General features: G+C 36.4%; 1 protein-coding gene across 5 annotated transcripts in view; it reads left to right on the forward strand.

Moving 5' to 3' along the window:
• Positions 1 to 13,212, forward strand: part of INVS (inversin) — a 99,370-nt gene that overhangs the window by 12,841 nt on the left and 73,317 nt on the right. The gene's annotated exons all lie outside the window — the stretch shown is intronic.

Below are 13,212 nucleotides of genomic sequence, written 5' to 3' on the forward strand. Positions count from 1 at the left end.
TGTGATAACTTGTCCCCTGTTCATAATCATTTGCATTGTTCAGATGTTTTATATACTTTTTAATATGCTTTGCATTTTATTTTGTTTTATTTTAGTTAGGTTTACATAAAAGTAGCTCTAGTATAGTTACAGTATTTAGTTGGGAGGGATGTCTGCAATTAAACAGAGAAATGTTTGGAAAGATTATAAGATGACATTGTTCATTTACACTTGCATGGGAGTTTCTAAGGATTGTATGGACTGTGCATATCTTAATTCCTAGTAAATGTTCATTTAATATTTAAAATTTACAAATTCCTTAGGTAAAAGTGTTAACTATTAAAAATTAAGCTGACTGCATTCTTCAAATGTGTAAGGTAGTGCACTACATTATTTTACTATCATCATAATTAGTTACAGTAGGTTATAGTTTAAATCAGCTAATTAATCTATTTGTTTACATACCACACATCCTGATGAAATATTTCAGTTATCATCATAACCTTGTCTCTGGTGTAGCCTGCTAACTTGATATTTCTAAGTGATCGACTTACTAGGAATGCTGTTGTTTCAAAAACAGGTATTTCATAAACATACCAATGTCAGTGACTTAAGAAATGGCTGTAAAATACTATACTTGCCTGGTGTTCATACACGTTTTAGATTTTATGACCCGATAGGCACATGAACTTCTTAATCATATTAAAAACTTGATTTTAAAAATTGCATTTTCCCTAGGTTTTTAAAATACATTTTAACATATTAGAACAGTGTAAATTCTGGTTTAAACCTTTGTCCATACTCATATTGTGGGTATTTGTACTGCAGCTTTTCAAGGCAAGAGATATTTTGCCTTGGCACAGTATCGATTAACTGCATGTGCTCTCCATTCCCTTCATGTCTTGCTGCAATCATGAAAGGGCAGTTTGTACCATGTGATACTTGGACCATCTTAGATGTGTTTTCAGTTGACAGTGCAACTGAAAAAAAACAGTACAGTCTTCACTTCATGCTGTTTTAGCAGAAGATTTTATGCAGTCACACGGTTATCATGTAGTGTACTAAGTAGATGTGATTCACCCCATAACTGCGCAAGTGCTTGTGCTGTCATAGTGCTGGGGTGGCAAAAACTGGACAGGAGACAGTTCTTGCAGCTGTTTTGCGTTTGGCCGACTGCTTAGCAGTCTTGTAAAACTGCATTCTGTGCCTTCTGAGCAGTTACTCACTATTAATGTCACCTTCCAAAATTAACATTTCATGTGTGTAAAATGTTGTCTTCAGTCTTTCCTTATTAATATTTTAGGATCTGCTATTCTATCATGTATGCCTTCTGCAATATATATAAAATTTAAAATCCAAAATGAAATCAAAAATAAAATTAAAATTCAAAACAACGTCATGTTCCGTGCAGTTCGGGCAGTTTAAATAATGATTTGCATTCTTCTTATTCTTCTCTGGTATGTTTTATTTATGTATTCCTTTAACAAAGGGCTATTTTTTTTTTCCCCGAAGTAAAAAAAAATAATTTTCCTCAGCTTTCCAATACTGAGCTTGACTTTCAGACAGAAAAAGAAAAATACCGTGAGACAACCCATTTCCCAAGTTTTATTGTCAGTGCTGATTAATCATGAATCTACATATTTACTGGTGCCATTTCATAGGGGTTTTTTGTGTTCAGGCTTGTGAGATAGTGAGTCACTGTCCTACACGTCTTCAAAACAGGTTTACATGACTTTCTGAATCTCTGTTCATTTGGAAGTCAAACAAATGCCACAGAAAGGCAGTGCTTGAAGAGTTCAGATTCCTAAATTGCACTTGAGTTGCATCCTAATTTTCATTTTATTTGAGGAGAGAAGTTAAGATTAACACACAGACTTTTATGTGCAGCCAGTGAAGAGGCAGGAAAAAGGAGACATTTTTCCATACACATGTTCTCAACTAAAGCAGATGAAGGTAAGATGTGCTCAGGTTTCCTGAGTAGGAACCATTGTCACTTGATACTTAAATCGTTTTTGCCAATTTTTACCATCTCTTGTGACTGTTTTTGGAACGCTTTACTCATTTGCAGCAAGATGTCGTAGGGGCTAGAGTTTGTTGGCAGAATATTTGAGTGTCTTTAGGTTATCATTCCACAGACTTCCTTTACATGTGCCTTTACAGTGTTCCTCCTAAACAGTCTCATGGATGATTTGACGAATAATGGTCTTTCCTGTATTTGGGAGCCACAGAACTGTCTCAGAGGCAAAAAGTTTGTGAGAAGATATTCTTTCAGTGCCAAACAGAAGGAATGATTTAGCAGTCTTGGACAGAAGGAAGCTAAATGTTTTCCTTTGTGAGTTTATATTCAAGATGGTGACTCTGCCATCAGTAATCCCAGATACTGAAAGAAAAATTGGTTTCATTCTCTGCAGGATGCTTTTTGCCTTTTGTCTGTCAGAGAATCTTGTAATACTCCATTCCCTCAGTATCAGCTAAAAATACAGCAGATGTAAAGTTCTTTCCTTTGTTTTTCTTCAGCATCAAACAACTGCGTTAAGGTATTGATAGAAATGCCTGCTCACTGGTGATGAAGCTATTCCCATATTTCTGTCTGGAGACTTCAATGATAAAGGGACTACCAGTACATGTCTTTCAGTCAGAGTAAAATAGCGTGCATGGGTTTTTATCCCTGTTATAGAACAAACATTCAGAAATACAGCATCGCCCTGATTTCAGTCATAAATCATCAGCATTAAGTAAAATTAATTAGGACTCTAATTGCCTTTCTTCTCCAGGTGGGCAGGACTTAATGAACAGCTGTAACATCATTCCATTAACACTTGCATAATTAGCTTCTGACTACACCTATGTGATTTACAAATCTGGCTATAATTGGTGAATGTGTGTATACATATACACACCAGCTCTCTATTATATTTTATTTTTATTTTTAACTTACACCTCTCTGCAAGTTTTATGCTTAAAGCTACTGTCATGTCTGTTATTACTGTTGTGTAAGGGTTTTATTTCATAAAAGCATTTCTTCTGGTCCTTCAAAATTATAACAGTCATCCAGTATTTAAAATTCAAATTCTCATTTGTTGATAATACATAAGTCTTACTAAATTACAAGTAAACATTACAGCATTACCCAAAATGTCATACAAAACATTATCTGATGTGATAGTCTTGCAGTAGTTCCTTAATACTTCGTCTTTTCCTAATGGCACTTCTAACTCCTTTTTAATTAGTTACTTTGTTACTTGCAGTTGTGTACTTGATCTCCTCCCAGGTATTCTGGTGCACACAAGTGATTTTGCTTGCTGTCCCACAAGTGTTCTAGAAGCCATCTTTCTGAATCTTCAGTTCTCAAAATAGCTCTCTTTTTGCTTTGGATGTCAATAAACAGTAACAAAATTTCTTGCTTTATATAAATGCTTTTCATAATCTCTGTTAAAATTATTCCTGATAGCACAGCTGGACATGGGCTGACCCGTGCTATTAAGGTTCTTTCAGTTCCAAGGGTTTCAACTTAGTTAAAAAGTGAAGGTGGTCTGATGATTTCAGTAAACCTGTCTAATGCAGTTTTACTATCTAGGTCTGCTTTACCAGTTAATAAGGATACTGAGGTCTCAGAATTCACATTCGCTATGTCATCCTTGTCTTGCCATGCTTCGTCCAAATGGCTTTTATCACTGGAGCATATCTACAAAGCAATAGTTACCTGCAAAGATGTATCAGGTTCCCAACAAAGAGTTCCTGTAACTCTCTGTCTCAGACTTTATTGATGTTGTTCTGCAACATTTTGCAAGATGTAAGAGTTAGGACATTGCCTTACTTATTGGTCCACATAGCCACCTTCTTTGGTAGCACAAAAAGCATAAATGTTCACACACCTTTCTTTGCAGAAAGTTGCTGAAGGCAATAAGGTAGGGTCAGAAGTTTCAGCTGTTAATACTACTTGAAATAGCAACGCTTTTTGAAAACACCCGTGGTTATACACCGATATGATAGCCTTTGATGAATAATTTCTTAATGATAATAATGATGTTCTCAATGATAAGTCTTCCATTTGGTGATAGGCATCCTTTGTATTACAGCTTGTAAGCTTTACACGTATGTTGGTCTAAAAAAGGTTCTTAGCATGAAGAAGGAGACAGAAAGTTAAACTCAGCTTCAATGTAACAAATGTGTCTTTTCTCTCAATGGAAAATATTCAAAATATACTACAATGTGATGTAAAGTGGTGGAGTGAGAATAATCTCATATAAGGCTGGAAATTTACATTGCAGACATCTGTGTATGAGTTAGTCATTTAGATCACTTTTGAAGTTAATGCACTTTAGGGTGCAGTTCATTCACCCTAAAGTATAGATGAGTACCTTAGGACACATGGACTAGCTCAGTTATCCTTTTAGGTATCTGACTGTGGTAGGTTTTGATGTTGTCCATGTGCAAATTGACAAATGAATCTCACCCAAGGCATACATTGTTTAGCAAGTCATCTTATTTCAAGTCTTCCTTGATATAGTCTTTTGTAGTATATTTTTTCTTTATCAGCCTTATGATGGAGATGTCTCAGTCTTTGTAGGCAGAAGGTCATGTAAATAGACTTACTTGGGTTTTCTTCTTGGATTTTCTTGTCTACTATAAAAGTAGACTGGCTTGGTCTCTCTCATTAAATGGATGGGTTTCCCATGCAATTTTAAAAGGGTGCACACCCTTTCAAAAATTTAAAAAGGAGAGGTCAAGTAATTAACTTCAGAAAATTTAAATTAAAAAAACAATGTAACAAAAAGACCCCCAAACATAGCAGAAAATTATACAAATTGTTGCAGGAGTGCACCTGTAAAGATCAGCATACAAGTTTTGAAAGAAATTTGTGGCTTCATGCACATGGATGTAATTTACCCAGGGCTGCAACAGTGACTGATTGCAACAGAAGTAAAAACATTAACATAATTTGCCGGTGGTTCCACACTGACGAATTGTATTATTACGTGGGCACAGATCGTTTAAGCTTGTAGACCTTTGTTTGTTATGAAATAAATGTCCTGTGGAGATAGATATGAGTACTGGGATTGCAACATAACGACAGGCATTCATTTTCACTCGTAAGCATTCTGGCAGCAATTTTCTTCTAGTCTTAAATTGCAACTTGCTTGAACACCCACATGTGATACCTCTGAACGGACGTGTTTCTACATACCTAATTTACCTGTTTATGATTTTTTCATTTATCTTTGTTTAAGTAATTCCAGCTTAATATAAGGAAAAAAAGCAGGCCTGCTTCTTTCAGAATTCCTCACAGATGATACTCTCTCATTAGCAATCTGTTTACTCTGGGGAAGTAACAGTCTCTATGAATTCCCCAGGCCTAGCCTTTTGTGTTAACAGGGATAGAAGAAAAAATTCAAGTTTTGTTGTTAGATGCTAATAATATGCACTTAAATTGATCTGTCATGATGCCTAACTGTCAGGAGGATATTAATTTTGGGTTTGGTACAGTTAATACCACCACAGTGGGAAAATGTGGATTTCATTATCGCACATTATCTAGAAGCATTAGATATTCTGTAGATTATAATAATTAATTGCTGACACTGTTATTGGTAAATAACAGTTCACCCAGGATGCAGTGTAAAGTAGGAGGGTAAATGTTAAAAATCTTTAATTGTAACTTTTCTTAAACCTGAAAAGACGGTTGTTCCTGTTTACTTACCAGTAACTATATAGGTAAAGAAGGAGGTAAGAAAAGACAGCCTGTGGAAGGATAAGACGTGGCAGTAAGTTAGAAACAGAAGGTAGGCTATAGTTCACTTATTTTATGAAAGTTTATTCCCAAGTCTTATCTAATGAGTACAGTCAGAGTAGTCCAAGATCCCCCAAACCGGAATGTTATTTCTCCTTTCTTGTCCAAGTAAAAGATGTTTGTATTCAAAGCTCCTGAATAAAACTTGCCTGGGAGCAAACTTATATGTTTTTTTCCCTCACCACCTTTTTACATGATGTATTTCCTAGAGCTATAGGCTCTCAAATCGTTCGTAATTTATTATTTGAACTGCATAAAAGAGAATGTGCACTTTTAACTTTCTTTTCTGTCTGTATGATGAAAATAATTACGATGCCTTTCAGAGATGATGATGGTCAGTTCATGTTCTTTTTTTCCTCAGCTGGTAATCTTTTATGATGTTCCCAGTTAAGTGAGAGCTCATAATGAGTGATATTAATTCTATGCCTTTAGATTCATTAAGTATTAACAAGCTTTACATTCATTCTGTCATACTTTCATGTGAATATATGATTTAACTAAATGTGAAAAATATGAACAAACCAAGGTGTGAAACTGGAATGCTGGCGAACCAGCCAGAGGACCTGATTTTTTTGTATGCATTAGTATAGTTTCCTCTGTGTTTATTTAAGCCACAGACAATAACTGTGATACAAATGTTTTCTTATGTTTCCCAAACTAAGGATTCTTTCTAGTGAACATAGCCTGAAGATACTCAGAGGCAGTTCCTTGTATGTGATTTTTATGTGTTGTATTACAGACAAGCTGATCTAGCTACCAAAGGGTTGAAACTGCTCATGGCCTTCCCCTGACCCCTTTTCACAACTGTGAAACTGCTCACTGTTCAGTGAGTTGGCAGAAAATGAACTCAACAAACTAACAATTCATTTTCTGCATGTTTAACACAAGTCCTCATGCTCCCAAGTGCTTTTACCATTCCTTGTGCTGATGCTACTGTTGATCTGTGCTGTAAGCCTAACTGAAATGATTAAAAATAACTACAGGGAAAGTTTAGGAAGGAAACAATTCCTGTTGTTACAGACATTTTATTTACAGTATGGTCCCCCAGAAAGTTATGCTGTCACCACCAAGGAAGAATAATAAAGCAGCAAGAGACTGTGCAGGGCTGGAACTTCTAATTGAACCTTGATGTCTTGAAAACTATTCTTGAAATCTTAGATTAGAATTTAGTAGTGATCCATTTTAGTTGAGGGAGGACAAGGAAACTTTTGAAGGTTTTATTCTGTGATAAATAGCAGCTGTGGCTTTCTTTAAGGGTCTTATATGTCTCTCTACTTCAGCTACAGGCTATTCTTTAGATTTCATTAGTACTTCTATTTGTCTCTGCATTAACCTGTCTTGATTTATGGATCAGTGAGCAAAGCATTGAAGTATTGAAAGGTTATCTTGAAGTCATATAACAGATCCATAGAATCATTAAGATTGAAAAAGACCTCCAAGATCATCAAGTCCAACCATCAGGGCAACACCACCAGGGCTACTAAACCGTCTCCCGAAGTGTCACATCTACATAGTTTTTGAATGCCTCCAGGGATGTTGACACCATCGCTTCTCTGAGCAGCCTGCTCCAGTATTTCACCATTCTTTTGGTAAAGAAATCTTTCCTAATATCCAGTCTAAAACTCCCTTGGCACAACTTGAGGCCATTCCCTCTCCTCCTATCACTTGTTACTTAGGAGGAGAGACCACACTTCGCTACAACCCCCATTCAGGTACTTGTGGAGTTGTAAATGAAAGTATTGGTCTCCTCTCATGAAACTGAGTTTTTCCCACATAGCTCCAGAGCATTTAAATTTCACTAGTTCTCCAATGTGCAAGGTGGTTTGGAACATGTTTGTACACAAAACATAATACAAGATAGAAACACCTTGTCAAGCAACACTAGACATTAGGAGAATGGTCAGAATACTGCCTTGTGTGTTCTTCAACTTTGGGAATTGTGTATCTTCATTCATTAGTGCATCACAGATGTGAAAGAGAGGGAAAGCTTTCCAAGCCAATTATAGTGAATATTATGGAGCAGTGTAATTGAAGCCAATTGGAGCCCAGCATCCTGTGGGCACTTTAGCTTCCCGTAAAAGCCTGACAGTTTTCTTGATATGGGGAGCTTGATCTGGGCATTACTTAGCGAGACGAATATGTGATTCTAATATTTTCAGGCAATGTATTTTCAGCTTGTGCACTGTCATTCCTTGTAACAAGGTAAGAGCATGCACATTGCTGGTTGCTCATTAGGTGTTATTGGTATCCAGCAATCATCTGTCTCTGCTGTCAAACTGTGGTTAAAATACAGCTAATTCTCCTGTTTGCAGAAGAGAAAACTGTCGGAATCCTGTTCTAGAAATCAGGTTTCAGTTGCACAGGACATACTAAGGCATCTGAATCTGATTTTTCAGTGTTTTTTTGTTAGTATAAAATCACAGCTTAAGACAAAGTTATGCAAAAATTTACATGCCAAAGTAGCTCTTTTGACTTCAAGATCAGAATTTTAGAGTAGATAAAGATCAGACTCTGTCTCTACACAGGCTGTGCTGGTAAATATGGTATAAATGTCTGTGGGCTATGGCACGTGTAAAATTGACTCAAATTATTTTAGTAACTGTTTGTAACTAAACTTGCTTATCTTTATAAACTGAGTTTGAAAATATTGCTTACGATTTGTGACTGCCTCCCTGAATATACCCACTTTGCAGCAGCCATTTTGAGTATCAAAGGAACTATCACATGGCAAAGCAAAAAAAGTAATGTCTGTCATTGTCTTTGGATAGAACTGGACTGTGAAAGAGAACAAATAAAGCTGGCTGAGGCACTAGAATGCATTGTACTATAAATATTTGACAGGTTTGCTCTATAGCCTGTGGTAGAAAGAATGCTTTTATCTACCTCCACTTGTAATAGCAAAATACTCTTTTCCTGCATTTAGAATAGTAGAAGCGGAAGGTGAAGGTGGATGGGGGAGGTTTAAAGAGTGTGTTTGCAGCAGGAGCACTTCTGGTGTATTTAGATAAATACTACACAGTAGAGTATATTTGTGTGGAAAGGGCTCAGTGTAGTGCCTTCTCTTTTGCATGCACATGAAGTGGTGATCTCTAGTTGCCTGGGGCAGCTGATGACTGGCAGCTCTTGTTTTAGCATCCTTGTTTTGAAGGATTTTGTTTTCGATGTGAGGGTTACAAACCTAATTTAAAAGTAGAACAATGAATAAATACATCTAAGGTTTTTGTGAAGATGAATGGATTAACTCTCACGCTGTATAAAGGATATTCAGATATGATTCTCAGGAAGGCATGTCTTCTAGGACACAACTTGAAAAACATAGCACTATGTGATTTTTGGACCTGACCTATAACGATGGAAAAAAAATCACATTTATCATGAATAGTGATCATAAAACAAATATTATAAATAAGTATTGCAGAGGAAAACTCAGAAGTAATCATAGAATCATAGAATGTCCTGTTTCGGAAGGGATCCACAAAAACCATTGAGTCCAGCTCCTGCCCCTTCATAGGACAACCACAACATTCACACTATGTGTCTCAGAGCATTGTCCAAATGCTTCTTGAATATTGTTTGGCTCGATGTCATTACTGCTCCCCTGGGGAGCCAACTCATCAAGTTAATAAAGCCTAATACTTATACAAAGACATTTACAATTTTTTCTGATATGATTAGAAATCATATCAGAAGTGAAGAATTTTTCTTCACTACTTGGCACCCTGGCCAATCCTCTAGTAAAATATTGGATTTTAGCCATCATAGTTGAAGATTAAAAAAAATAAGAAAAGATCTTAAAATAATAAAAAGAGGGGGAAAAAAACCCAAATGAAAATACTTATAACGAACTAAGTAAAACAAAACCGGGAGAGTGGTGTGTATCCTTCCCTACGTAAACAAGGGAAGAACGTGACAAAAGAGAATTACAATCTGCTAAATAAGAAGAGACCATAACAGTGAATAGAATCTAGAAAAATTAGGCAGTTTGTAATATAAACAAGAAAAGATTTTTTTTTTTCATGCTGGAAAACTTGAGTAGCTCCCGAGGACACCAGCATAGGCATCAGCATCTCTGTGGGAAGGAGTTGGGAATGAGTGTGAGGGGTGCCAGGCCCTGTGCCACTAAGGGGCGCCGTTGACACTGGTGGGCGCTGCAGGTTCGGTGCTGGGAGCCCTCGCCCCATCTGGGTTTGGAAGGGGCGGAGTGGTATGGAAAATGAGCTTTATTGCTGCAAATGAAAACAGATCTGCTACATGGTGCACAGGGTTGTTTGACAGTCTGAATGTTTGTCTTCTCTTTGCAGTGATTTGTTATATTTTGTTATTTTTTTTTGCATCTTAAAGCAGTTTAGTAGTCATTTACGTTTATTATAAGAAATGTTGCGTGCAATTTCAGCTTATCGGTGTTTTTCCCAGTCTGCTGGTGTTTTGTGAGACCCAGCTTACCTCAGTATCATAGAACCATGGAATGGTTTGAGTTGGAGGAGACCTTAAAGCCCATCCAGTTCCAACCCCCCTGTTGTGGGCAGGGAAACCTTCCATTAATCAAGTTGCTCAAAGCCCCATCCAACCTGGTCTTGAAAATATCTTATAGGTTCATTTTTTTCTAAGGGCGCTACTTAAGGGATCTGTTTGCCAAACCATTCATTCTAATATCTATAATCTGTGATATTACGGTACTGAAGTGTTACATCTGTTAAATTGTTTAATCATCTGTGTCTGATTGAATCAGTTAGTAAATATATGTTTATCCACAAGAGTATTTTGTAAACCTCGATTACTTTTCTCTGAATAAATCTTTTTTACACTGTTTATATTATTTTTAAAATAGCATTATGTCATACCTGTGTATAGTTTTGTATATCTGTATATCTGTATGATCTATATGTTAGACAGCAACATTTTCTTCAGTTAAACTAGATTTTTCCAAATAGAATAGCAGATATTCTCATCTTATTTCTTCTTTAGCTAAAGAAGCTTTTATTTTATTTAAGTTTTAATGTAATTTGATTTAATATTATTTTATTGTTAGTAAGCGATTTCAGAAGTGTAGGAATCCCCCTGCTGGAAAATACATTCCTTTTGGCATAGTTGAGAAATCATCTAATTAATTATGACGGGGCAGTGCTAACTGCTTTTTAACTGTTTCAAGAACTTGTGTATTTTTACTCATATTATTCTTCTGGTTACATGATCTTAACAGTGTTCCCGTGGTTGTGGTGTTTTGTTTTTTATTTTAGTGTTCTCTTCCTGCTGTTTGTTGCATCAAACAGCCTCGGGTCAGGGACTGTGCCTTGATCTTGCTCTTAATGGGTTTGGGTAGTACTGCTGTAAAATAATAAATGTTGTTGCTGCTTTTTGGGTTGCCTTTGAGTGATGTGACTTGTGAGGTTCTGTGTTGCTAGACATCACCTATTGTCCTAGAAACAGGCTTACTTTTTCCTTAAGAAACAATTGAAGAAAATTTATAATGATATATTCAAATGATGTATTCCTGGATTATATCACTCCACTAAAAAAAAAAAGGAAAAAATCATAGGTATTAAATGCAACAACTGTAACATCTCTCTATCATGTAGCTTGGTATTGGGATCCCTTTTTTTAATGATGCAGATCCTTGCCTGGTAAGAACGCTTCCCAGCTCATGCTTGCTTTTCTGGGGTTAATTTTCCCAGAGTTTCTGCCTGGGCTTGAGAAGAGCTCTGTACAAAGGCAGTCAGTACAGCCTAGTGGAGAGCAGAGTCACAGGCATTTGCATCTCTAGAATGTTTTTATTGACAAACCGTAGTCTGCTATTGACATTTGTGTCCCTTGATGATACTTCTATCCTAGCTTATCTTTGCTGGTCAAATGCCTTAATTGTTCTGGCCTTTAATTCAGTCAAAGTTGGAGCACGAGTGGAAGAGAAAAGAGAAGGAACAGGTCTAACGGAGCATCAAGCTTGAGCTGTGAAGCTGCTGGCAACGATCAACCTGTCATAATGTTATGATTTGTTCATTTTTATACCATTTATTAGCCTTTACTTGTTGTGCCATTTGGCCTCCAGGGCAGATAAAGTGCTGTCTAATTTGGTAGGTTTGCTTCTGTCAGAGTGGCCTCGACAGAGAAGGTGTTAGCTGTAGTGACAAATAATCAATAGCTGTCGTTGTCATGAGGAACGTGAGTAGTTGGGCCTTTCATCTGGAGGATTAGAGGTCTAATTGGATTGAGAATAGGGAGGGTGGGCTGTTGGGTAACCCTGTCAGCTATGTTAAGCTGTCAAATGTCAGCCTTTCTGAAAGGAAGAAGGGATGGTTAGGTTTCAGAAACAAGGAAGAAGACATATGAAAGCTTTTTAAAAAGTAATAGATAGAAAAGTAGAGTAGGGTAACATGTGCTTTAACCCCTTCTTGTTTAATTATATATCTCTCCATTTAATGAGGGTCCATGGTGTGCACTCTCTCTGTCTCTCTCTCTCTCTCTTACACACACATGTGCACACACAGAGACAGACAGAATTTGTGTGAAAGGGATTTGGCAGCGTGATACCAAATCAGACTGGTTCTATGTCTTGAGAAAAAGCCAGTTAGCTACTCAGATGGGGAATATAAATGCAAAGATTATGACATAGGAGAGGAAAATATCCGCTAATGGAAGGAATCACTCATCAGGAGCTATTAAGAAACTGAATATTTTGTTTTAATATTTTGTTTAAGGATTTGGCAGTCCAATAATATGAATATGGGTTTTTTTTAAGATATAAACAGTTGTTTCAGTGTTGCTGGAAGAAGAATTAAGTGCTACGATCCAGTCCTGCTTTGGATGGTAAAATTGTCAGTTAAATTTTGTCTGTATTTTCTTACAGTTGTTGCTTTTGATCCCTTGCTCTCCGTCTATTTCTTGGAGAAAGATTTAAATTGTTCTAAAGATGATAAATCCAATGAAAGAGCCATTATGCTAGTAGAACAAATCATTTATTTCAGAAGGTTTACAGTACTAATATTTACCTTACCAGAACAAACAATAGGACTAGATTGCAAAGGAGGAATTGTTTGTTTATAAAATTACTAAAATAGTAGTTTCTTTCTTTGTCATCTTACTTTGTCATTCTATTCAGAGCAAGTCTTAACTGTACCACACCAGTGTCTCCTATCTCCATGTAACATGCTTTTCTTGAGATCTATAGTACCTGGCCAAAATTATCCTTCACATAACTGGCCATCTCTTATAAGGAGTTGGCATCTCTAACTGCTGATGACCTTGAAACAGCAGCTTTTAGAGAGAGGGGAAAAAAGCCCTTTATTTTGTATTGGCTAATTTTTTTTAAAAAAATATTTTTTTTTCCTTCTTTGTTATAAGCTTGTAGATTTGTTTTTAAATCTCATAGATTTTTTTTCTGGGTTTGATAATTTATTCTATACTAGTGGTTTTACTATTGGTGTTTCAGTTTGGATATATTCCCCTGT

This window comes from Cuculus canorus, chromosome 2 (assembly GCF_017976375.1).
Source record: "Cuculus canorus isolate bCucCan1 chromosome 2, bCucCan1.pri, whole genome shotgun sequence".
Classification (NCBI taxonomy): Eukaryota; Metazoa; Chordata; class Aves; order Cuculiformes; family Cuculidae; genus Cuculus; species Cuculus canorus.